This window comes from Jaculus jaculus, chromosome 1 (genome assembly GCF_020740685.1).
Source record: "Jaculus jaculus isolate mJacJac1 chromosome 1, mJacJac1.mat.Y.cur, whole genome shotgun sequence".
Lineage (NCBI taxonomy): Eukaryota > Metazoa > Chordata > Mammalia > Rodentia > Dipodidae > Jaculus > Jaculus jaculus.
This window is the reverse complement of record NC_059102.1, coordinates 98582560-98610097: the sequence shown is the minus strand read 5'-3', so window position 1 is coordinate 98610097 and position 27538 is coordinate 98582560.

Genomic DNA, 27538 nt, shown 5'->3' with positions numbered 1-27538 from the left:
CAAAACCTTACAGCCCAGGATAAGATTACCCAGTACCCATGTAAAACCTGGTGCACAAAGTGGTACATGCTTTTAGAGTTCATTTCAGGGGCAAGAGGCCCGGTGCACCTATATCCTCTCTTTGTTGTTCTTTCTTTCTCTCCCTTTCTCTTTATAGATAAAGAAATAAAAAATATTTAAAATATCTATAAGTTTTTAAATATGTATCTGGAAAAAAAAGTATCAAACAAATGTGTATTGTGTAGTAATATACTAAAAAGGATAGATTGTTTAGCCAGACTTGGTGGTTCATGCCTTTAATACCAGCACTTGGGAAGCAAAGGTAGATGGATCACCATGAGTTCGAGGCCACTCTGAGACTACATAGTGAGTTCCAAGTCAGCCTGGACTAGAGAGAGACCCTACCTCGAAAAACTAAAAACAACAACAAAAATAAAGAACAGATTGTTTTATGTAAAATTGTATAAGCACTCATAACTAAAGCAGCTATATATTTGGTGCATACATACATGCATTCACTCATACTTATGTATTATATAGATGTATTACATCCACCCAACCATTCAAAATTTGTTATATGCTTATCTTTCCTTGTTCTATTGAAGAGCATTTAAGACATAAGTGATTAAATTATTACCACAAATATGATTCAACACCTATTTTGAGATATATTATTTCCTTTATAAAGGGATTTATATTTTAATGACAAAATTTATACAAAAGCTTTCCACTTCTTTCCATTTCTAGTACTATTCTAAACTAAGGTACCAACAGCTGTCTCCTACAATAGCTGAATAATTTGTCTTTCCGGCCTTGTTTTGTAAGCATCTGTCTCAATGCCCAACCAAACTCTATATTCTAAAGCCTTTTCTCCGCAAAGAATTCCAAGTCCCAAGTAAACAAGATTGAATTCCACTCATGTCACTCCTTCTACATTAAACTATGCATTGCCTTTCTACATTATTTTTGCTCTTACAAACCCCATAACACCATTTTCTACAGTTGAACTCTATTGATTGGGATCTGGCAATCTTTTAAAAGGCAGCACCTTTTATTTGGTTAGTCACCTTCCTATAATATGTGCCTTGTATAATCTGATTCAACTTCATGTTTAGACTCAGTAGAGAGGAAATGTAAGGCTAATGTCATTTTCAATTTATAATTCTGAAAATATATGTCAGTGGAAGAATGGGTGAAGACAAAACTGAAAACTCCCTGTCATATGATTGAAAGATGCTTAGGTGAGGATATCCAATAGGTTCATGAACATGCATGCAAAGCTTATAGGAGAATCTTTTTCTCTCTCTCTCTCTCTCTTTCTCTCTCTCTCTCTCTCTCTCTCTCTCTCTCTCACACACACACACACACACACACACACACACACACACAAATATGGAAGGAAAATACCTAAGGAAAAACAAACAAAAAATAAATAAATAGACCAAACATAAACTAATAATTGTAACAGTATAACCTGCAGAGGAAAAATAGAATTTGCAAAATTTATAATGAAAATTAAAAGTTAAACATTCAAAGAAAAAAAAGCGAAGCTCCAAGTAAGATAAAGTACTGAAGCATTTTGAGAAATGTTTACTCAATCTTGTCAGATGTTATTGAATGTCATCCAACAAAAGCAAACCTATCTCTTTCAGATCCCATAGCATAAAAGCAATAAATGATACTGACATGAGCAGCTCAATCAAAGTAAGAGGGAATGGACTGGCTGGACATGCATATCAGGAGAGGAAAGGCTCTGCTAATGGACTTGATGAAAGATAATATTGTAATAAGGCAAATAATGGTGGAGATTGTTGATGCTGAGAGGTGAGATTACAAATGAATGAATCTTTCAGTTATGAGAGTGGGATGGATGAGGACTGACTAAAATATGCTGGACACAATAAATCATAGCCCTTAGTTGAATCAAAGGGAGTAAATATTACTGTAGTAAGTTTATTTTTTTTAATTTTTATTTACTTATTTATTTATTTGAGAGCAACAGACAGAGAGAGAAAGAGGCAGATAAAGACAGACAGAGAATGGGTGCATCAGGGCTTCAAACCATTGCAAATGAACTGCAAACGCTTGTGCCTCTGGCTAATGTGGGTCCTGGGGAATTAAGCCTCAAACCAGGGTCCTTAGGCTTCACAGGCAAGTGCTTAACCACTAAGCAATCTCTCCAGCCCTGTAGTAAGTTTTAAGTGTATGTTATTTGTGTTGAAATATTGCTTTTGTCATAATCTTGAATAGTTAAATTACACATGATAAATATATACAATGTAAGTTTATGAATAAATTTTAAGGTTTATGAGGAAAAAATAATAGTCCTTGAAATGGATCAAGCACATCTTTGCACAGAGAAACATGAGTGCTTGAGCTTGAAATTGTAAGGTTGAAATAAACCACATAGAGATGACAAGTATTCAACTGAGAATCATGCCTCATAGAACATGTAATAATAAATGAGATAATCAAAAGTGTACAGATGCCCGAGTGCCATCAAAATGGCAATGGTGAAGAGATTTTATCTGGGATAGATATATAGAAGGAGGAAAGCTAAGGGTTGGAGCTTATTGCTAGGAAGGACAGTGAATCAGAGAGAGAGCAATGATGACTGGTGATTAAAAATCTAAAGCTTGCCTTTGGGTTTTCACAGGAGGAATCAGTGCTTACCTATTTTTTTTTTTCAAGAAATTAAGGGGCTGGAGGCATCACCATACCAGATCTAAAACTATATTACAAAGTCATAGCAATAAAAACAGCATGGTACTGGCATAAGAACAGGAGTATAGACCAATGGAATAGACTTAAGGACCCAGACTTTGGGCCAAGCAACTATAGCTACTTGATATTCGACAAAGGCCTTAACAATATAGGCTGGAAAAAAAGATAACATCTTCAACAAATGGTGCTGGACAAACTGGATAACCATATGCAGGAAACTGAAACTTGATCCACACATTTCGCCATGCACTACACTCAAATCCAAATGGATCAAGACCTCAATATAAGACCAGAAACTCGAATACTACTGGAAGAAAATTTAGGAAGTACTTTCCATGACATAGGAAAATCTGAAATCACATAAATAGTAGAAGTATTTAGGACAGGGAATGGTGGTCTATAACTCACCTGAGAATATAATTTGAAAACAAGACATTGACATTGGATGTTGAAGTAAATGTAAGACATGTGGATGTTGGAGTCAGGTTCACATTGCTGGTAGAAATGACCCAACCAAGATCAGCTTGTGGGAAAAAAAGCGGTTTATTTTGGCTTACAAACTCAAGGTGGAAGCTCCACAATGTCAAGGAAAACAGTATGAGCAGAGGGTAAACATCACCCCCTGATCAACATAAGGTGGCCAATAGCAACAGAAGAGTGTGCTTAGCACTGGCAAGGGGAAACTGGCTATAACACCCATAAGCCTGCCCCCAACAATACACTGCCTCCAAGAAGCCTTAATTCCCAAATGTCCATCAGCTGGGAACCTAGCATTCAGAACACCTAAGTTTATGGGAGACACTTGAATCAAATCACCACATTCCTCCCCTGGCACCATAAACTGATAACTGTACATGATGTAAAATGCAATGCATACATCCAACTTTAAAAGTCTCCATAGTTTTTATCAATTCCAATGATGTCCATGCATCCCCATAATCCAAGGTCCTTAAACTGAGCTGTAATACCAAAAAAAAATCCCCCCAAAATACATAATGGCACAGAATAAATATTCACCCTGCAAAAGGTGGCATTAGGTATAGCAAAAAAACAAAACAAACAAAAAAAAAACATTTAGCCAATATAAGATTTAAAACAACCAGGGCAAACATCAGACTCTGTAGCTTCAAGTCCAACAACTCTAGTCAATGATAAATCTCCAAGTCTGATCATTCTAAGCAGCAACAAGTCTCTGGTATTCCAATTCCGCCCCTCCAGCTAGGCTACTCACAGTCCTGGAAAACTTCATCTGAGCCTGCACTCTCCTTGGCAGCCATCTCATGGTCCAGGCATCTCCATGGGTCTACACTGCAACCCAGGGTTCTTCCTCATGGCCCCATGGGGTCTCCATGCAGGCATCCAAAAAACCTGCTTCACACTACCCATGGTTGTATCCAAAACACAAGAGCATTTTGCAAACTCAATAACCCTCTCTTTCCTGGATTTCTTGTATTCCCCAATACCAGGCAGGGCACCAGGATGTTAATCCAGAGGGGAATAAAGCAGACTTTGAACAACAGAACACTCCTCTAGCATTCAGGGACCTTCAAAAGAGTCTACATTCTTCCTGTTGCCCCAGTGCAGGTCAGCCGACCCAATCTCAATGGTTGTAATCCCTCAATTGCAAGCAGATGTGCAGCAGTTCACCCAACGATTGTGCTTGTGGGTGGCGGGGGGTGGGGGGAAGAGTTTTATTTTGGCTTACAGGATCAAAGAGGGAGCTCCATTATGGCAGGGAAAATGATAACAGGAACAGAGGGTGGACATCACCCCCTGGCCAACATAGCAATAGGAGAGGGTGCCTAACACTGACAAGGGGAAACTGGTTATGACACCCACATCCCACCCCCAACAATACAACACCTCCAAGAGATGCTAATTCCTAAATCTCCATCAGCTGGGCATCTAGCATTCATACCTAAGTTTATGGGGGACATCTGAATCAAACCAACACAATGGTGATATTTTCTTTGTTTCTTAAAAGAAGGGTAAATTGGTATTCATCAAAACTTAGTGAGTAGGAAAACCTTCATTGAGGGGAATCTTTAGAAAATTTATGTTTTTTGTTGGCTAGGAAGCTAATGTAGAGAGATTGTATGAAATAAACTTAAGGGACTATGAAGCAAAAACAATCTCATGAAGGATATAAAATTATCATTATTAGAAAAAATCATATAATATTTCATAGTTGCATAAAAGCAAGTATACATCTGTTTTGTCATCATTACATTAGAGTAAATTTCATGAATATACATACATAGATGTGCTAAATATTTACTTGTTCCTACTATGGCTGTCTAATATGTGCAATGATTATATTGTTCTTTATCTGCTAAACTTATAAGTTTTATGCCTTCAGTGTGCTTCAGCTATTATACAAGAGATGGAAAAATAACTTGAAAAAATAAAATAAAAACAATAAGTATTTTCCTAAGATATAATTTATGTATATAATTAAAATGAAAACACAATCACGAGTTTCCTTTGACAGATTATGCAACACCATCTTGGAAAATTCAAAAGAAGATGATTAACATAGATTGGTTACTTCAACAAGCTTTCATTTCCTTGTGTGATATATTTGGCTCTGCAAAATGTTTAAAGTATGTTTTATAAATGATTCATCAAACTTAAGCATTTTACATTGAGATAATGTCATTTTTGTTACCAGGGTAATATAAAGAATAACTAGCATTTTTAAATACCAACAGTATATAGAATAAGTATATATATTTTCAAAGAAGTACTTCAAAACAGATTTGAACTCTGATATTCTAAATCTATGGAAGATTCTTGATTCTTTGGTATGAAACATATATTCTAAAATGTGTTCAATGAGAGCACAGAGATAGATGTCAGAGGAGTACAAAACTTGGAGTCAGGCTCTGAACTCTACATGATTGATCATGTATTTCCTGAAATCTCTTTCCTCATCTGTAGATATGCTTAATAATAAGACTATCAGCAGCTGGATGTGGTGGTGCACGCCTTTAATTCCAGCACTTGGGAGGTAGGGGTAGGAGGATAGGCACAAATTTGAGACCAGCCTGAGACTACATAATGAATTCCAGGTTAGACTGAGCTAGAGTGAGACTCTACTTTGAAAAACAAGAAAGTAATAATAATAATAATAATAATAATAATAATCTATCAATGTCATAGTATTCCAGTGAAATACTATAAATGAATTATTTTACATCATGCGAAGAAGCATTTATAAGATATAGTTTATGATTTTTGAGGCAATCCCAACAGACTGGCCTTTTTGTCATGCAAGAAAGAGGGGTGGGTATTGGCACACCAGCGTGTCCAGCAATGAAATTCCAGATGTGTGCATCCCCTTGTGTACATGTACAACCTTATGCACATGTATCACTGTGCATCTGGCTTATATGAGACCTGAATTGTTGAATATGAGTCCTTAGACTTTGCAGGCAAATGCCTTAACCACTAAGGCATCTGTCCAGCCCTGCAGTTTATTATTTTATTAGAATACTCATCTTTACCATGACTTATGCACAATTGTCATAGTAAGAATCAATACAAAGAGGGCTGGAGAAATGGCTTAGTGGCTAAAGTGCTTGCCTGTGAAGCCTAAGGACCCTGGTTCGAGGTTTGATTCCCCAGGACCCACATTAGCCAGATGCACAAGGGAGCGCACACATCTGGAGTTCGTTTGCAGTGGCTGGAAGCCCTGGTGCGCCCATTCTCTCTCCATCCCTATCTGCCCCTTTATCTCTCTGTCACTCTCAAATAAATAAATAAAAATAATTTATTAAAAGAATCAATAGGAAGAAATTTTGTAGATCAACCTGAAATCTTGATTATAGTTATACTTATATTATAGTTATTAACCTTATAGAATAAGTCCTTTGAGCTAAAACGTAAATTAAGTGACTGACTAGTTATTCCAACTAACACAAACATCAGTTGAGATTTGGCCTTTTTCAGACCTCCTTATCTCTTTTTATTCCTAGATTAGCTACAGATATTCACAAGTTTAATTAGATATTGAAACAAACTCATGCATAATGTGAAGTATTAATAATATAAAAGGATGAAATAAATCCTTACTTGAGGTTTCTATGCCACATCACTTTTGTTAGAACAAGTAGATGAATACACTTCCATGTTGTTTTCAGCAGTAATGAGCTCACAACCAAATCTAAAAAAAGATCTATTTGCATTTCATATGAGATAATAAAAGAAAAAGTCATTGTTTTAATTAATTCCTTCCAAACTATATAAGTATAGATAAAGAAACATGGTAGCCAGGGAGCTCAAAATAAAGAAAACCATTTCCATCAATTATGAATGATTTTAAAATATATGGAGGGAGAATTTAATTATAACATAATGAGGGGTGAGGAGAAATGGGAGAAAGCTAGTAAAAAACAAACAGCATGTTAGAAGATTCTGTAGTTAGAAACGGAAGATTAACTTGGCTTGCTAAAGGAATGACAGTACAACTGTAATGGAATAAAGGGGCAAAAACACTAATGTATGAATGATGAGAACTGTGCAAACAAGTGCAAGCAGAACTCTGCAGGTTAAGGGAAGAATATTGTTCTTTATGTAATCAGAAATAATTGAAATAAAAGAATATAATGCTTTATATTAGTTATATAATGGGAAAAACCAAATACTTTATTATTTAGTAGAAACAAGTAATCAACAAATAAAATACTCTTCATCATAAAGATTTTCACCAAGTTAGAAACAAAAGGAAATTTGGCAACCAGGTATTGCCACCAAAAAATAAAACATGCATGTACCCTAGTTTAATAATGAAAGAATACTTCTCCCTTAAGTCCAGGAGGAGGGCAAACACCATCACTACTATCTCATTTATTCAATTTTTTGATTGAGATTCTAATAAAGTTACAAAACAATACAATGAAACAAATATTTTTCTGTAAATGTTGAATAGACAACAAGATTTTATATGTAGAAAATTTTATAGAACCTATAGAACCACAATGAATCAACACACATTTTTTTGCTTTAAATTGTATTTTATTTATTTTTTATAGATTGAACTTATTTGGGGGGGTGTGAAGTGGGGTCTTGCTGTTGTCCAGGTAACCTGGAATTCACTATGTAGTCTCAGGGTGGTCTCAAATTCTTGGCAATCCTTCTACTCTGCCTCCCCAATGCTGAGATTAAAGGTATGTGCCACCACACCTGAATTTATGTGTATTTTATTTTTAATTGTAATACAGATTTAGGTATAATTCATTCAGCATTTTGAAGTACAGTTTTTAATCCCCCTCCCACCTCTATTCTTCTCTTTCCCTCTTCCCTCCAAATCCCTTCTGCCCCATGTCATATGCATGTTTGTCTTTCCTTTCCCCATCTTCCACCTCCTTTCTTTGTATTCACTGTTAGCTGCAGCTACATTTTTACAGTTTTAAAAATATATTTTTAAATAATTTTTACTTATTTATTTATTAGAGATTGGAATGGAAGGAGAGACAGACAGACAGAGAGATAATGGGTGCACCGGGGCCTTTAGCCACTGCAAATGAACTCCAGATGCATGCACCACGATGTGCATCTGGTTAATGTGGTACCTGAAGAATCAAACTTGGGTCCTTAGGCTTCACAGGAAAGTGCCTTAGTGGCTAAGCCATCTCTTCAGCCCATCTTTATAGTTTTAATTCCCATTTCTCCCTGCATATACCTACTTATTCATGTTTCACAGTAACATCTACATATCAGACAGAACATGAGGTTTTGTTTTGTTTGAATTGGAGTCACATAGCTTCATATCTTTCCAAATTTATCCATTTTTCCTCTAAAACCCTATAATTTCATTTTTCCATACCACTGAGGAGAATTGCAATGTGTAGAATTTACCTTATCTTCATTGCTAATTCACCTGTCAGTGGGCATCTTGGTTGTTCACAGTTCTTAACTATTATAAATAAAGGCCCAGTAAACATGGATATGCAAGTATTCCTGGAGTAAAGTGTGGGCTTCTTAGGGTATATGCTCAGGAGGGATATGGAGTGTGTATTTCTATCTTTCTGAGAAACTTCCATACTGACATTCATGACTATTCTCCCACCATTTGAGGTTGCACTCCTATCAGCAGTGGATGTGGGTACTTTTCATCCTCACATTATTTTAAATTTTTTTATTAGTTTTCTATTCAGCAAATACAGGCAGTTTGGTACCATTATTAGGCTCATCCATGACCTACCCCCTCCTCAATGGCCCCTCCTTGTTGGTGTATATGGGTCATGCATTGTGGAGTTAGCCCACAGTTATTGGTATGATAAATGTCTCTGCATATCATGACCCAACATGTGGCTCTGACATTCTTTCCACCCCCTCTTCTGAAAAATTTCCCTGAGTTATGTTGGGTTCATTTTTGGTCTGCTTCAGTGATGAGGTTTTGGGGACCTCTGAGGCTCTGGCTCTCTGATTTGGTAGGCATTTATTTTTCTCTGTGTTGGTCTCCTTCCCCCTTGTGCTGGTATTGGGTTCATCAGGAAAACAGCACCTTTGCTTGTTTTGCCAATTTTCCTTAGTTTCAGTCGGGGCCTTTTTGAGGTATGATGGGTGGTTCTCTCCCTAGGATCTGCATCTCTCTGAAAAATAGAAGCAGAATCTCCAACAGAGAGTAAGTTCGCAACAGGACAAATGAGATAACCCTTACTTTTTTAATACAGAGTTTAATAGGTATCAGCATCTATTGTGAACCCCAAATCTTCAGTCTTTAATAATTAGCTGAGGGAGGAGGAATTCATTTTAGTGGTGTAGTCATTGATAAGTAGTTGCGGGGAGGATCAGTAAGAGTGGAAAGGAGATAAAGAGGATAATGAGGGTCTATGCCATCAAAATGCAACATGTATGAATTTGTCAAAGAACTAATGAAGAAACTTAAACCCACCAAGTTTGACTTCATAGCTATAGAATGACTATTATTCAAATAATAGGCAATAAAACCATGTGAAGATATCAATATGTTATGCTTTGGCCTATGAAATTGTAGAAATATTTTGGAAAACTCTACATTCCTAATAAAAATATGAGAAATTATTTCTTCAATAAATACATACTCCAAAGAAATATATAATGCATATATATGCATATATGGTAGATATAGATATATATCTACAAGTATCTGCATACAAATGTTTATACCAGCAAAATTTGGAGAGGCAAAACAGTTATTTGTATATTCTATAGCACAGGACTATGCCTTCCTAAAGATTTCCAAGCAGTTAATGAATGTTTCATGGCAGGGCCTCTTCATTGAGGTCCTTCCATTGTGAGGATCTATAGGTAGCAAATGGTTACTGAGGAAGGTAGAGATATTATCTTCAGTGCTATAGTCACAGGTAAGTTGTACATGGTACTGTAAATAACCATGCATCCTGTAACTAGCCCTAATTAACTTCAGTGAGTCAAAAGCACATTGATTTTCTAATAACCTATTTTCATGTTGAAGAAAAATAAATATAGCTATGTGAGTTAAGCCAATTCACTAACTTTGGTGGAGTTCACAATTTTCAACATTGCATATTAAACTGTGGATATGAAAATTTAAATTGTTTAATTACCAATGGTGTGTTACTTAATTTTCATAAATTTTGCACCATGTGTATGGATTTGTATGGTATGTATATAAATTACAAGTAAAATCTGCATATTGACCCATAAAAGAGAAATTTATAAATTTACAACTGATTCCCATTTTAATAATTTTCCACTTCAGCATGTATTTTATACCTATTTATGTAAATAGAAACTCTTCCTCTCTTTGAGCTTGAGGTTGAACTCATTTATGTTGAGTATAAAATCTATGAGAAAATAAATAATAATGTCATTAATTTTCTTTGATAATTATTAACTGTTTTCAAAATTCCTCTGCTTTCATGAAAACTTTCTGCTGAAATAAAAAAAAAGTATAAGTAAAAAAACATTTGCCTTCCATGTTGAACTGGAGTGAACTGACAAAAAAACAGAATCATTAAATTCATTGTTGTCAAATCATCTGTTCTTTCCCTAAACTGTTAATGATTCATGTCATCTGTCATATATACTCTGCAACTTTCACAACTGTATCATGACAATTTAATAGGCCATGTCAGAAACTAAGCATTAATATTTTCAATATGTACAGTACAGTGAGATGGACTAAAAAGGAGAACATCAGTCTCTTAACATTCATATCTATATTTTTGACCTAATGGAGTTAGACACTGGCCAGACAAAACCTAATTTTCCCCTATCTTGCTCAAATTACTCTGCATAGCAAAAAAAAAAAATCTCTAAGATAATTCCACCTATCATAATTTACATTGGTATTATTGTAACTCAAGGTAATTCCATAAATATTCATATAAATTCCTTTTAAAATGATATACTTGCACATAAAAATAAAAGTCACCCAAGTAATAAACCTTTGAATAAGTGTATTGCTGATGTGTTTATGTATACTATTAGGAATGATGGATGTGACTAACAAACATAGTGCAGTTGAGTATTGTTCTTCAGTACTGAGCAGTTCTGTTGCATAATACAGAGATTATTTTACATGCTTGTGCTTGAATTTTCAAATAAAGATAATTAAAAGTAAATACATTTAAGACTAGTCCCTCAGTGATGCCAATGTCTCAGCTGTCACACACATAAATAGTGGCTAATACACTAGATGCCATAGCACTACCTGTTAAAGCACATGCCTATAACTTAAGTCAGTCTACCACCAACTAACGCTACACACCTACAAATAAAATATAGGAAAATATTTCTATTTTCATTTTTTTCAACTGCTTTTGTGCAATCTACATATGCTATAAACTTTTAGTAGTTAGCCATTAAACAGAACATTGTTTTAAATGAACAAGATATATTTTACATTTGCTCAAAGTGTGATTATTTTTTGGCTCCCTTTCTTCTTCTGTACAAATCCCAGTTCCCTTCTAGTATCATGTTCCTTTGCTCTGCATAACTCTATCATTTATTATTTATTACTTTCTAAAGAATTCTCAATTTTCTGTCACTTAAAATTTAAATAAAGTTCTTTAGGACCTAAGAAGCTGTTGCTTCTGATTGGGACAGAAAGCAGAGAAATCTTTGCCATGGGTTAACTCCCTTGTTCACTGCTTGTGTCCTTAGGCCACAGAGCTATCCAGTTCAGTGGGTCTTGGGAGTCCATTGGAGAAAAGGTTGCTATGTGATGGCTTTGGAGGCCTGTGAATCCCAGAACAGAACTTGAGGATGTTCAATGAAAGCTCTACAATATACAAGTATCTACTCTACTTCAGATAAACCACTTTGAACAGGTAAGTACTATATGACCTGAGCTTCTTATCAAGAACTGGTGTCCATTGCCCCATCCAAGATATAAAGTTGAGCTTGCACAGTCCTCCATCACCATACTGAAGGAATGCACATGTGTTAGGGACCAAGTAGGCCCCAAAGACAAAAGTGAGTTGCATAAAACAGAACAAATGCTCATGGCCTTCTCTTTCAGTCTCTCGAACCCCATGTTGACCCCATCGAAAGTTATATGCCTAAGAAAGAATACAATCTGGGCCTTGTCTACAGTTGGTTATTTGCAGTTTGTCATTACCACCTGGGGGTAGAAACATACAGCATGACTGCTCCCTCCTGGGACATTCTGGAAAAGCTGGTGAGAAGAAAACTCTCCTGTGAAAACAATAATAGTGAACATAGAGGTTTGCTTTGTTTTATAAGAGACATTAAAAGTCAGAGGACTTTGACCCCTAGAAAGATTTCAGCCACTTTCAGAATCTATTAGTCCATTCTGTTTCCTTTCAATCAGCATAACATCATCATTTTAACATTGTTGTCACATTATACATGCACATAAATAGGTATTTCTCTGCACATATACTCTACATGTTACATATAGAGCCTATACATTATATATGCATATATATAATGCATTTCCCAAGCCAATCCGTTTTCTTTTTGCTTATTCCACAAGTGATGGATGTTGATTTTAAATTATCTTTCCTTTAATGTGTTTATTACACTTTGGTTTTAATTTTTACTCTTGGAAAAGTGCTGCAACCATATGAGCATCCAGATATTCAATTCACCTTTAATTTCATATCAATTATCACTGAATCTCTTTTCATACAGAATGCATTCAAAATCTGTTATTAAAATTAAATAATTGTGTTAACAGAACTATTAAGTAATGTTTCACAGGGGAAAGACTATGAAATACTAAATGTATCAAAACCTCTTACACATATTTGTCACTTGTCACAATAAAATTTAGAGTAGCTTCATTTTGGTATATTTTCAGTTATGTGATAGTAGGGAAGCCAAAGCAAATATTACATAATTTGGATGACGAGGATGGAAATTATTCTGACAATTACAATTGGTAGCAAAGATTCCTAGACCCATTGATGTATCATCAAATCTGGGAGAAGCAGTGTACTTTCCAAAAAAACAAGTTGAGTAGCAATTTGTGGCACTTACATGATCAAAACTGAAGGCAAATTAGCAGAAAAGAAAAATTCCAAGGAGACCAGGACATCATGGCCTCACAGATGACACATGATAAATATGCAGAGAGACACAGAAAAGAGAGTGAGGAGGGTGAGAGAGAGCCAGAGACAGAACCACATTCACTACTCTGCCAGACATATAGCCTTTAAGTGTCCCTGGCACTGATTTGAGATATTCTTCCACTCATGAGTTTAAATATTATCTTCCCTGAGTGAGTTCATTATCTTTAACAGACAATTTCCCTGTAATGATGTCACTGGCCTCATTTCAGCCTTTTTTCCAATTCTCAGCAAATATGCTGAAGTTTAAATTCATGAAAGAACAAGTTTGTTCCCAATTTATAATATCTAAGTTATAATAAAGGGAAATGTAGAGTGCTGGTCATGGTAAGCACTTTGAAACTGACCAAGTTTTTTTTATTATTCTTCTGCATAGATTAATATTTTGGCACATCAAAATAATCTAGTTTACTAAAAATAGATGCATAGAAACCTTGAAGAACTGAAATAGATTTGAAAACAGTTACTAATACAATAATCCCTTTCACAAAAATGTTAGCACTAAAAGTGAAACTACCTTAATTTGATGAGTTTTGCAAGCATACATAAAACAGTACTTATCCCTACAATTAGGAGAATTGCTGAGAGAGTAACCCCACATAAAATACAGATCTAGCTATGATTTCATTGTTTATCTCAGTATAGAGAAATGCCACAGGAGGTTTAACTTTTTCTTAATGACAGTGAGGAACCTGCCAAAAAGGAATAGAATTTGAGAGTGAGAAGGCAGCATTTATACATGGTAATCAGCAAAAGAGGATTTTCTTACATAAATAAAAAATTTATTTTTCATGTGGGGTTTCTCTCTTTAATATATTGCACCTCAAACTAGTTCTGGAGATCAAGATTAATGAGGATAAATAGGGAGGGTAACCACTTATTGTAGGGAAAGTGCTGTCCAATGTCCAAGCCATTTCAATACCAGATGGCAATATGAACTCAGCGATTGAGACAGGAAATGGACATCGCATCAAAAAAGAAAGTCAAACAGTTCATTAATTTATGCCCTTTTAAACCCATGAATATTTTGTAATTCGTAGATTTTAGGAATGCTTTAAAATCTGGTCTGAAATGCCATAGGCACATTAGCACCAGCATTTACAGCCGTTACAGCTTCCAGCACATTGTATTATTTATGAATTGCAGTGTGTGGAGGTGAACAGAAGTGGAAAGTAAGGCAGAACTAGGCACTAAAAATGAAGATTCACAAATAAAAGGCCAGTCACCACTCACCTGATATGCAAAGAACCGTAAATACAGCAGAACTCATGTGAAAAATTAAAATGAGTCTTTCTTTTCCTGTGTGACAGAAGGTAGAAATGTGTGTGTTCTTTCTTCAGAGGTTATAGTTAAAAATTGATGTCTTGGGCTGGAGAGATGGCTTAGCGGTTAAGAGCTTGCCTGTGAAGCCTAAGGACACCTGTTCAAGGCTCAATTCCCCAGGACCCACGTTACCCAGATGCACAAGAGGGCACACACGTCTGGAGTTCATTTGCAGTGGCTGGAGGCCCTAGCGTGCCCATTCTCTATGTATCTATCTGCCTTTCTCGCTCTGTCTGTCGCTCTCAAATAAATAAATAAATAAATGAACAAAAAAATTTATAAAAATAGATGTCTTTTTCCTGTCATGGATATAGTGAGTGTAAACTACAAATCCAAAACAGAACAAAATTCAAAAACATATCTTTGATTGTAGAACAGACTTTAAAATATGTATTTATGGTGATTAATATGATCATATGTAACAAATGTGGCACATATTTGTTTTCTATAACTGTAGCAATTCTTTACAAATTCCAGGTGTACTTATTTCCTTTCATAAATTGGAAAATATTCTTCAGTCTACTTTAGTAGTTACTTAAAAAAATTATTTATTGTTCATTTTTTATTTATTTATTTGAGAGCGACAGACACAGAGAGAAAGACAGATGCAGAGAGAGAGAGAGAATGGGCTCTCCAGGGCTTCCAGCCACTACAAACGAACCCAGGCCAACATAGTTCCACTTGCCTCCCTGTACAGATGTGATCGACCTGCTACACCGTGCCCATGCTTGACCTTGGGCAGGCTCCTCCCAAGGGCCCGCTGGCTCCATTTGCCCACCACATGCGCACCACTTGTGCAAGCTTAGGCTGCTCTTGCTGCCCATTTGCCCACTTACTGTTCCAGCCGCCACCCATTCACGCTGGAGCTCAGGGCCATTCCACCTGTCCATGCAAGCTCAGGCTTACTCTGACTGTCTGCCTGTGACAGCTCAGGTGCCAGGCAATCACTGTCTGCCACACCAGGTGAACGCCAGTGTCCTGTTGCGAGGGACCTCAGACTGCTTCTGAGTCCCAGTGTTCTGTCACAGTGAGTAATTTAGGCTGCTTCGGTGCTTGGTGCTTCAGCGTCCCTCCTAGCCTGAGTGCAGGCAGCTTTGACACATCACACTGCAAGAGCTCAGGCAACTTTGGCGCCCCTGTCACACAGGAGCTCAGGATGCTTTGTCATTGTGCCAAGTCAGAGCTCAGACTGCTTGGCATCTGCCTCAGGCTGCTTCAGCTTCACACTGTGCTTGAGCTCAGGCTGATTCACTCACCAACATGTAAGCTCAAGACCAGTCAGCCCAACTGTTTGCCTGCCAGCTAGCCCAGGCCAGCTCCCCCAAGAGGCACCATTTCCCCCTCCCTTACACTGTGAAGGGAAGATCACATCAATAAAGAAATAACATGAAAAATCAAATGCAAGAAAATCCAGATAGATCACCCAGTCCTAAAATGCACATCTCTAATCAAAACATGAAGTCATTAGGATCAGAAAATGAAAATGAAGCTATGAGCAATGCAACCCTGCCCAAGCTATTGGTAGAACTCGAAGAAAAGCAACAAAGGACCCATAATCATGTAGATACTACCATCACTAGACTAGAACTAATAGATAAGAAAAGGGAAGGAATTCAAAGACAGTTAAGAGATATGAAGGAGAGAGGGGAAAAAAAAGCGGACCTCAAAAATCAGCTGGTGATGCTAAATGAAGACATAAAGAAATGCAAGGATGAATACCAAGAAGCATCAAGAAAATCAGAAAATGATGTGAAAAGGGAGCTTGACAGAGGCATTGAAACTATATGTAGAAAAGTAGTAGAAAATGCAAACCTAATTGAACAAGACCAAAACTCTCTAGAAGCTCTCAAGAATAAAGTCAGCCATGTGGAGGATAGAAGCTCCAATCTGGAAGACAAGATGGAAGAAACAGTTTGGAGGTTCAAAAGTTTCAATAAGATCAAAAATTACTGTGAGCAGAATATGAGAAATTTGTGGGATACCCTTAAATGGCCTAATCTCAGGATCACTGGAATACCAGAAGGAGAAGAAATTCAGACCAATGGCATGAAGAACATATTTAACAAAATAATCAAAAAACACTTCCTCACTCTCTCAAAAGAAAGGCCTATCAAGATACAAGGAGCTAACAGAACTCCAAACAGATTGGACCAAAGGAGAAACTCTCCAAGACATATTGTCATTAAGACTCTATAAACATTAACACTAAAGAGAAAATCCTAAAAACAGCTAGGGAAAAACAGCACATCACTTTTAAAGGTAACCCCATCAGAATTACTTCAGACTTCTCAAAGGAAAGACTGGAAGCCAGAAGGGCCTGCAAAGAAACACTGCAAAGTCTAAGAACCTATGGTGTCCAACCCAAACTATTCTATCCATCAAAAGTATCCCTAGAGGGTGAAAGAAAAACTTTCCATGACAAAACTCAGCTTTACAATTATATGAACACAAAACCAAACCCAGAAGGTATTTCAGGAAATTCTCCATACAGAAGAATCAAATAATCAAACTCTTTGATATGAATTCATTTAGTGCTATGAATTTTCTCCTGAGGACTGCCTTCATTGTGTCCCATATGTTTTGGTACAATGTGTTCTCATCATCATTCATTTCTAGAAATTTTGCAATTTTATTTTTTTTATTTTGTCCACTATCCATTTATTCTTTAAAAGTGTGCTGTTCAGTTTCCAGGCACTGATGGGATTCTTGGTGTGTCTTTTGTTGTTAATTTCTAGCTATATAGCATTGTGAACTGATATCATGCAGGGAATTATGTTAAACTTCCTAAATATGTGGAGGCAGGCTTTGTGACCCAGTATATGACCTATCTTAGAGAATGTTTGATGGGCTGCTGAGAAGAATATGTAGTCTGTGGATTTGGGATGGAATGCTCTGTAGATGTCTGTTAGGTCTAAGTGCTCTATGGTTTTGTTGAGCTCTCTTATTTCTCTGTTGAGTTTCTGTTTGGATGATCTGTCTATTACTGATAATGGTGTATTGACATCCCCAGCAATGATGGTGTTGGTGGTTATTTCTGTTTTTATTGTCAAGTAGGTTTTGTTTTATGAACTGTGGTGCCCCTGTGTTTGGTGCATACAAATTTATGATTATAATATCCTCTTGATGGATCATTCCCTTGATAAGTAGAATAATGAATTGGAAACTAAGAAGACAATTAAGAAAATTGGCAAAACAAAGAGCTGGTTCTTTGAAAAAATAAAGAATATTGACAAACCCCTGGACAATTTGATCAAAGGAAAAAAAAAGAGACACTTCAAATTAACAAAATTTGAAATGAAAAAGAGAAATCACAACAGACTTAAGTGAAATTGGGGGAATCACCAGGACTTATTTAAAAAAATCTCTACTCCAAAAAACAGGATAATGAGGAGATGGATAAATTCCTGGACACATACCATCTATCAAAGCTAAACTCAGAGCAGATTAATCTCCTAAACAAACCTATCACACTCATTGAGATGGAAAAAGTGATTAAACAACCTCCCCCCAAAGAGGTCTCCAGGATCAGATGGCTTCTCAGCTGAATTCTATCAAACCATCAGGGAAGAATTCAAACCAATCTTCCTCAAACTTTGCCAGACAATTTGAGAACAGGAGAAGCTATCCAAATCCTTCTGTGAAGCTAGTATCACCCTAATTACAAAACCAGGCAGAGATGCCACAAGAAAAGAAAACTACCGGCCTATTTCCCTGATGAACTCAGATGCAAAGATCCTGAACAAAATCCTCACTAACTGAATGCAATAGCACATCAAAAGCATTAGCCACCTTGATCAAGTGGGATTCATCCCAGGAACACAGGGGTGATTCAGCATAAAGAAATCTGTCAATGTAATACACCACATAAACAAGGTTAAACACAAAAAACACATGATCATTTCGATAGATACAGAAAAGGCATATAACAAGATACATCACTTCATGATCAAAACATTGGAGAGAATTGGCATTGTTGGTTCATATCTTTATTTATTTTTAAAAAATATTTTATTTATTTATTTGAGAGTGACAGAGACAGAGAGAAAGACAGATAGAGGGAGAGAGAGAGAGAATGGGCGCGCCAGGGTTTCCAGCCTCTGCAAACGAACTCCAAACGTGTGCGCCCCTTTGTTCATCTGGCTAATGTGGGACCTGGGGAACCGAGCCTCAAACTGGGGTCCTTAGGCTTCACAGGCAAGCGCTTAACTGCTAAGCCATCTCTCCAGCCCGGTTCATATCTTTTTTTTTTTTAATTTATTTATTTATTTGAGAGTGACAGACACAGAGAGAAAAGCAGGTAGAGGGGGAGAGAGAGAATGGGCGCGCCAGGGCTTCCAGCCTCTGCAAACGAACTCCAGATGCGTGCACCCCCTTGTGCATCTGGCTAACGTGGGACCTGGGGAATCGAGCCTCGAACCGGGGTCCTTAGGCTTCACAGGCAAGCGCTTAACCGCTAAGCCATCTCTCCAGCCCGCGGTTCATATCTTAACATAATATAGGCAATATACAAAGCTCCTAGAGCCCAAATAATACTTAATGGAGAGAGACTGGAGGAATTCCCTTTGAGATCAGGAACAAGACAGGGGTGTCCACTCTCACCTCTGCTATTCAATATAGTACTGGAAGTTCTAGCTCAAGCAATAAGAAAGGAGAAAGAAATAAAAGGGATACAGTACTGAAAGGAAGAATTTAAGCTAGCTCTATTTGCTGATGACATGATTATGTAAGACACCTGAGAGACTCCATCCCAAAACTCCTGAAGGTGATTAACTCCTATAGCAAAGTAGCAGGATACAAAATCAATACACAAAACTCAGTAGCCTTTCTATATGAAAATGACAAAGATGCAGAGAAAGAAATAAGGGACATAGTCCCATTTTTAATAACAACAAAAAATAAATAAAAATAAAATACCTTCGGATAACGTTAACCAAGGAAGTGAAATATCTACGCAATGAAAACATAAAAACACTCAAAAAAGAAATGGAAGAGGACTTGAGAAAATGGAAAGACATCCCGTGCTTCTGGATAGACAGAATTAACATTGTGAAGATGGCAATCTTACCAAAGGCAATATATAGATTTAATGCAATTCCACCTAAAATCCCTACAGTGTTCTTCACAGAGATAGAAAAAAATGATCTCAAATTTCCTATGCAAAGGCAGAAGGCCTCAGATATCCAAGCATATCCTCAGCAAAAGACATACCTCTGGAGGCATCACCAAACCTGATCTAAAGCTATATTACAAAGCCATAGTAAAAACAAAAAACAGCATGGTGTTGGCATAAAAAGAGGAGTATAAACCAATGGGATAGAAATGAAGACCTGGACTTTGGCACAAGCAATTATAACTACTTGATTTTTGACAAAGGACCTAACAATACAGGCTGGAAAAAAGACAGCATCTTCAACAAATGGTGCTGGACAAACTGGATAACTATATGCAGGAAACTGAAACTGGATCCACACATCTCGCCATGCACTACACTCAAGTCCAAATGGATCAAAGACCTCAATATAAGACCAGAAACATGGCTAATACTGGAAGAAAATATAGGAAGCACTTTCCATGATATAGGAATGGAAAAAGACTTCCTGAACAAAACCCAAGTAGCTCACAATCTTAAACAGTCACTCAACCAATGTGATCACATGAAGCTGAAGAGTTTCTTTACAGACAAGCATACAAAAGCAAAGCCAATATATTACCCACAGAATGGGAGAAAATATTTGCTGAATGTCCAACTGAAAGAGGCCTAATCTCTAGAATCTACAAAGAACTCACAAAGTTAAACAATAAAAAGTCAAACAATCCACTCACAAAATGGGGCAAAGAGCTGAACTGGCAGTTCACAGATGTAGAAATACAAATGGCAGTCACACACTTAAGAAAACGTTCATCATCCCTGATCATCAGAGAAATGCAAATCAAGACAACTATGAGATTTCACCCTAACCCAGTAAGGATAGCAAACATCAAAACATCAAATGAAAATAAACGCTGGCAAGGATGTGTAGAATTAGAAACCCTCATCCAATGTTGGTGGGAATGTAAGATGGTACAACCACTTTGGAAAGTAATATGGAGACTCCTGAAAAACCTGACTATAGAATAACCAACAGACCCAGTTATTCCCTTATGGGTCATGTACCGTAAAACCTTTAAACCACAGTGCAGGGAGATTTGCTCAAACATGTTTATAGCAGCTCAATTCATAATATCTAAGTGCTGGAATCAACCCAGATGTCCATCATTAGAAGAATGGATAAATAAGATGTGGTATATCTACACAATGGAATTCTACACAGCAGTAAGAAAAAATGACACAATGAAATTTGAGGAAAAATGGTTGAAACTCGAACAGATTATTTTCAGTGAACTTACCCAATCACAGAAAAATAATTGCCACATAGTCTCACTCATCTACAGCACCTAAACTGAATCTATGCAAGATACTGACATACCCAGCAAACATCTCGAGAACTAGACAATAAAGTGGGTGGAGAGGCAAGGGAGGGTAAGGGAGGGGGTGGAAGACACAAATCTAGACCCAAATATCAATGGTACCATAAATTTCTACATCCTAAAAGTCAGACCAAATGGTTGAACCTTTACCAGGCCCTTGAGGGAACACCTGAGCAACAAGACACTGGAGAGGGTATGATGAAGACAGTCCTTAATCTTCTACAGCTCCTCTCTCTCTTTCTCTCTCTCTTTTCTCTTGAACTTTTATATTAGTTATCTTTTTCTTTTCTTAGCGGGCACTGACCTGTAACTCCCAGTACCAGCATGTGGCTATCATCCACAATGAGCTTTTGATCAGAGAGATCTTCAAGTTTTCCTAAAAGAGAGACAGACTTCTGTCAGAGTTATTGATGACCCACCAAAGGTTAGTGGTAAGACCCTACTGCTGAAGACACCATATGTGGTTGACACATAAAATGGAATGCCATGGCGGGAAGCTGGAAACTGGAAGAGAGTCAGTCTCCAGAAAGTCAGCGCATCTAGTGCCAGAAGGTGCTACTGGGGTAAAATGACCAATATCTGTCCAAGCAACTCATGGTCTAACCTACTTAGCAACAAATAACCTGTCGTGATGCTGACACAAGTGCAATAGTGGCACACAGCCATGGTGGGAAACCAACTGCTCTTGATTTGGCTAACTGATACCCTTAGTGGAATAGGACCCATAGCTGGAGCTGGGAAACAAGTCTGAACCATTTCCAAACATGAGCCCGCTCTCCATTATCAAACTACCAACAACATGGGCTACACAAGGGCCTACACCTATTAAATTCTCTATAAAAAAAAATAATAAAGGTTATCCCATTTGTCTGGTGATAACTTACTCTCCGTTGGGGAACTTGCTTCTCTTTTTCAGATAGATGATGCAGATCCTAAGGAGAGAACCACCCCATCATACCTAAAAAGGGCCCCAGCTGAAACTAAGAATAATTGTCAAAACAAGCAAGGGTACTGTTTTCTTGGTGAACTGGGTACCAGCCCATTGGTAAAGGAGATCAACACAGAGAAAAATCAACTCCTACCAAATCAGACATCCAGAGATCCAGAGGCCCCCAACACCTCATCACTGAAGCAGACCAAAAATGAACCCAACATGGCTCAGGGAAATTTTGTGGAAGAAGGGGCAGAAAGAATGTCAGAGCCACACCTTGGGTCATGGTACACAGAGACACTTCTCCCACCATAACTGTGGGCTAACTCTACAATGCATAACCTTTATACCTCAACAAGGCCAGGTAGTAGAGGTAGGACACAGATGAGCCTAACAATTGTACCAATTTGTCTGTATTCACTGAGTACAAAACTAAGTAATAAAAATAAATAAATAAATTTACAATAAGAACGATAACTTATTTTTAGTTCCAGAGAATGTTTGAATTTATGCTAGCTGGATTATTTTTTTATTATGGCATTCTACTTGCTACATCAAGACACCAAATAGACTTTTTTCTCCATTCATATTATTTGTTTAAAAAATAGAAATTAATATCTCTATTTTATTAATTAATGAGAGCTCCCTCCCAAATTGCCCAAGCCAGTGTTCAGATTCACTTCTCCAACTATTATAATGTTTTATATAAATTTACACTTATAAATCCCTGACTGAAGATGCCTTCCTTCCTTCTTTCCATCCTTTCTTTCTTCTTGTCTTTCTTCCTTGCTTTCTTCATTTCTGATCTATACTATACCCACCTTGCTTGCTTGCAGCTGTAAGTCTTTGCTCTGCCCAGGGATCCTTGCAGTGGTGCAAAGTTATTTCATTCAAAGTGCACAATGCATGTTTGGAGAAACCATAGCTCTGCCTCAGGGAACTAGTTTGATTGGAAAATGATCATAAAGCTTACCCAATTATGTAAATGTGTCAACATTCCAAGTATAAATAATGAAATATCTGTTTATATCTGGAAACTAGTACTTATCTGTCTTTCAAACCAGAAGCTTTCCTAAGAGGACACAATCCAGCTCCCTCAAATTAAACTATATCAAGCAAAGAGTCCCAGAGATGTTATATAAAATATTATCTCCCTAATGGATTTGCTTTAATGGAATTGTGCTTAGGTGTGTGAAGGATATGCTAAAAACCAATATAAAGAGTTGTTATTCATTTACTTAAATTAGATATTCTTGCTGAAGGTAAATAAGAAAGAATGTTTTTTGGTCTTGCAATGTTAAATAGACATACTCATTAGAAACAAGTTGTAATATGTCTTACAAATTAGTAAGTAATAGAATCTCATTTTATCCTCTTTGTGTTCATTGCCACTGGGAAGGAAATGTGTTCCTTACCCTTGAAAAGACTATACTTATATTTCAGTCTATCTTTCATGCATGATCTCATTCTGATGCTTAGTTTCATCCCCTTTGTTCTGTCTTGCTTATTTAAAATGTAATTTATTGGGGAATAAAATATAAGCCATTTAAGAAAAGTCAAAAGAAAAGAAATTGACTTATATTTTAATAAAAACTACATGTAAAATGGCAAGCAAGCCACATAAACGTCCAAGGATGACGAGTTGCAACAATGATCTAGACAGGATGAGGACAAATAGAGGGGAAATGATATTTGTACCTGGTCTTAAAGGTTCATTATGTAGTACCTTAAAAACAATGTGACTCTAATACTGAGTGTATTATAGGTGAGCAGAGAGGTGTACACATTAAAAGCATATCACTAAATATCTGATTAAATTTTTAAAAAATTAATACATTATAAATTACTCTGTAAAAAATGTAAATTGACATAATGAATTCTGAAAGACAATGTATTATTTTCTCTTATTTTACCAATTGTTTATAGACATACACTATAAACCAATTGTTATAGAAAGCATTCTAAGATAATGAAAAATAAATAAATAAAATGTGATTTATGCCTTCATGGAGTTTGAAGAATAAGGACACAAGCAGACTGACACATAGAGAAAGCTCCAAATAACTATAAAACTTTATGTGCAATAAAAGGTAGAGAGCCGTGGCTATGTCAATTATTGTGTAAGATCCTGGGGATGCAGCCAAAAACATGTCAGACAATATCCAAACCTTTTGTGCTTTTCATTTTTAAAGGATATACATAAAGTATATGTTCAATATCAAAAAATAAATATACAAATTGTAAAAGATTAATAATAGAGAACATCATGAGGGCGTAATGTTTGGTATATGGTAATTCAGAAAATATTCTGTAATGTCAGATTTTTTTAACTAGTCAATATTCTTTAGAATATTTTATCATGAATGAATGATTCTTAAAGATAGATTAAAGAGAAAGAAAAGTGGAAAGTTGGTTAGAATTGTTATGATTTTCATTTAATATTTCACAATTATATAGCTAAGTCTTATCATTAAAATAGAATTGATAGATAGATAGATAGATAGATAGATAGATAGATAGATAGATAGATGATAGATAAATGAACAGACAGTCATCATTCCTGTAAAGATCTGCTATCAATCACTAAAACAATTAGAATTCCTACATATGTCTAAATGGGTCATTTATTCACATGAGAGGTGCTATAATGTATTCGAATGAATAAGTTAGGAACTAAGAATTAATATTTCTATCATACTTTTTATAATCTTTGTTTTATGACACTATCTATCATCCTTTATCCAAGTAGTTTTCCTATAATAACTCACAGTTTCAGGAGACATGTCATGGGAAGCACATTAGAGCAGACCCTTCAGCAGTACATCTTGCCACACCATCTGAAAGGAAATAACAAGAGGTAGCTAGCCTAGCAAGGGCAAGGGAGCTGTGTTGTAAAATCTCAAGGGCCACTCCCAGTGACACACCTCCTTCAATAAGGTTCCACCTCCCAATGGCCCCACAACTTTCCCACATTGCTCCAGCTGGTGACAAATTATTCATAATACATGAGTCCATAAGGAACATTTCATTTAAACCACCTCGTTAGGACAAAAATGGTGTGTATGTAATATGAAGGGATGAAATCCAGAGGAGAACAAAGGGTAAGTAACAAGCAGGGATGAAATCTGCCATTATTGTAATGTTTCTGTGCTTGGCAACATTGGAACAACTCAGATATTCCAAGATATCATAATGGCAAGTTGAATATAAAGAGGGTGCTATTGAGCTGCATAATGTAGATTCAAGATGAAAAGAAATTACATATTCAGGGGGAAAGGTACTAGTATAAAAATATTTAAATAACTTTGAAACCGTCAAATGAGCATCACACAATGGAAAGTGCTCTATTCCATATTTGGGAGCTTTATAAAAATCTATTGGCAGAACACCTACATAAAAGTCCATATAAAGTCAATCCAAAGTTTCTTTCCTGACTACACTATTTACTTTTCCTAACATGTGTGAAGTAAGAACAGGAATGTTGAAGTGCTTTTCAAACTACATCATATTTCATTCCCATTACTTTACCAAGCTTGTCCACATGGTTAGAGAACATACCTTCTTTGCTCAAATCATGGTATTTACTTAGCATGTAGTGTCTATAGAGAGAAAAATGATGACTCAATGAAAAATTATGTCAACTGGTTTGGAAACTGTCTTAGTTATGTATTAAATTAACTATGCAAATTATTGTTTATTAAATGTAGATATAAAATATGTTTAAGTTATACGAATTCTGGAAATTATCTGAGATATCATGTATAAAGTGATTAAATCAATGTCTGTCACATAAAATAACACTATGAATGTTTAGTGAATGATTAATACTATTATTTATACCCTAGATTTTGATAAGAGTTGGATCACATTCAAACGTTTGTCCTGAGAATTACTACCTAGATGATTTGGGCACAGTTGTATCCTTTTATGACTCAGTATGCTCATCCATAAAAGACAAATAAAATTAGAGCCTACTGCCTTCTTGTGAATATGAAATGAGCTATTAGGTATGAGTCACTTAAAACAAAGCTTAATATAAATTAGATGCCAAGTAAGTGCTAGCTCATTACTAGAATATGTTAAAAGAAGAAAATGGAAATTGTAGATACAAGCAGTGGGTTTTATTTTATTTTTTGAATGTATAAACTGAATTTACTAACTTTAGAAAAAATAATTTAAGTGGTAGAAAGAGTCTCATATTATAGGTATTAAAAAATAACTATTTAATAAATGAACATCTGTCATACAACAGCCAATGGACCATACAATAATCTAATATAGTTGGAGTCTCAGTGTAAATTAGACATCATGCCATATTCTCACTTGTTTCCCAAATGTAACACAAATTCATTCAAACTAGCTGGATTAACTTTATATTTCCATCTGAAATTAATATTTGAATGGAATACATAGAAAGCTGACACAGCACTAGTTTTCTACTGACATTTAAGAATATACCTAATTGGGCTGGAGAGATAGGTTAGTGGTTAAGGCATTTGCCTGCAAAGCCAAAGGAACCCCGTTCAATTCCCCAGGACCCACATAAGCCAGATGCACAAGAGGGTGCATGCATCTGGAGTTTGTTTGCAGTGGTTAGAGGCAGTGCTGTGCCCATTCTCTCTCTCTCTCTCTCTCTCTCTCTCTCTCTCTCTCTCTCTCTCACACACACACACACACACACACACACACACACACTCTTTCTGTCTCTCTCTGCCTTTCTTTTTCTCTGTCTCTCAAATAAATAAATTACAAAAAAGAATATACATAAAAAAATAGGGCACAGTGGCACATGCCTGCCATCCTGGCAAATTTGAGGCCAGCATGGTCTACATAGTGAGTGCCAGGCCAGTCAGGGCTCTATAGTAAAATCCTTTCTCAAAAGAATACAATAAAAATTCATCAGGTGATGATTACACCTAGACAATGTTAGAATTTATAGTAATCTTACCATTTACAAAATCAAGATAGTACTGTGTAACTTTTACCAACCTTAAACAGGTAAAATGAGAGAACACAATAAAAAAATCCTCCTGTTTAAGAGACATGTAATAACATAAATGGGTCAAATCTCAACAGTATCCACTCACACATAGATATGAGAATAACTACAAATTTTACTCTTTTAATTTATTTTTATTGACAACTTCCATAATTATATACAATAACTCATGGTAATTTCCTCCCTCCTTCCGCTTCTCCACTTTCACCTTTGTAACTACACTCTCTATACCTCTTCCTGCTCTCAATCAGTCTCTCTTTTATTTTGATGTCATTATCTTTTGCTCCTATTATGATGGTCTTGTGTAGGTAGTGTCAGGCACTGTGAAGTCATGGATATCCAGGCCATTTTATGCAAATTGTAAGGAGTCCTACCCTTCCTTTGGATCTTACATTCTTTCTGCCACCTCTTCCACAATGGACCTTGAGCCATGGAAGGTGTGACAGAGATATCATAGTGCTGAACACTCCTCTGTTAATTCTTCTCAGCACTATGGTGCCTTCTGAGTCATCCCAAGGTCATTGCCATCTT